Source organism: Penaeus monodon, chromosome 22, assembly GCF_015228065.2.
Source record: "Penaeus monodon isolate SGIC_2016 chromosome 22, NSTDA_Pmon_1, whole genome shotgun sequence".
Taxonomy (NCBI): Eukaryota; Metazoa; Arthropoda; class Malacostraca; order Decapoda; family Penaeidae; genus Penaeus; species Penaeus monodon.
In genome coordinates, this window is record NC_051407.1 from 11,046,364 (window position 1) to 11,047,406 (window position 1,043).

The 1,043-nt window shown below is 45.4% G+C and overlaps 1 protein-coding gene across 1 annotated transcript in view; it reads left to right on the forward strand.

Annotated features, from left to right (window-relative positions):
* Nucleotides 1-236: 236 nt before the first annotated feature.
* The window catches only part of LOC119586936 (solute carrier family 22 member 5-like), a gene marked incomplete in the record, with an annotated part of 32,490 nt that continues 31,683 nt past the window's right edge, over nucleotides 237-1,043 (forward strand). The window contains 1 exon segment of the mRNA XM_037935668.1: nucleotides 237-258.

Consider the following 1,043-nt stretch of genomic DNA (forward strand, 5'->3'; position numbering starts at 1 on the left):
ATACAAGCATAAAGGAACACACATGTCTCGAGTTTTATTTAGCTTAAAGGAATACAATAGCAAAATCGTTTTTTTCTGATTCATGCACAGCCACTCAAATTCAACGGCTGAGCTGCTCTGAAACGTTTACACTGTCGAAACCCGTTAATCAAGAGAGGTGATACCCAAGCATGTCAGTGACAAAGGAACGTCCATGCTGGGAAGACCAGGAGACCAGGGCATCACAGCGCTTCATAGCAGTCCAGGGCAAAATAACATGTAAGTTCGTTACTTTAATACATTGTGCATCGGAGGGCTATTTCTGTAAAATAGCCTATCCTAGCCTATCCCAACCTCTCCTAGCCTATCCTATCCTATCTTAAGCTCTCCTAGCCTCTCTTTGCATAAACTAGCCTATCCTAGCCTACCCTTGCCTCTCCTAACTTCTCCTAGCCTCTCCTGACCTCTCCTTGCCTCTCTTAGCCTATCATAACCTCTCCGAACCTATCTTAACCTCTCCTACCCCTCCTAGCCTATCATAGCCTATCCTAACTTCTCCTAGCTTCCCTTTGCCTATCCTAGCCTCTCCTAGCCTATGCTAGCATTTCTAGCCTTCTCTTGCCTATCCTAGCCTATCATAACCTCTCCTAGCCTATTCTAGTCTATCCTAACCTCTCCTAGCCTATCCTAGTCTCTCCTTGCCTATCCTAGCCTCTCCTAGCCTACCCTAGCCTATCCTAGCCTACCCTAGCTTCTCCTAGCCTCGCCTAGCCTCTCCCACCCAGTTCCTGGCCTTTCTTCGCCTCTCCTATCTTAGCACCTCCTAGCCTCTCCAAGCCTCTCTTAAACTAACACAGCCTATGAATGGGGGAACCTCGGATAGACCCATTTATGGAGCTGTGATGACAGGTATCAAGTATCATTATATAACCAGTTAGTTCTAACCGTGTCGTTGTGAATGGATTTGATAGCCCCATACTGTATTTTATGGTTCATTCATCCTTTCTGGAAACTAAACAGAGTATGAGCTTCAGAATGATAAAGTAGTGATAAAGAGTGGTAAA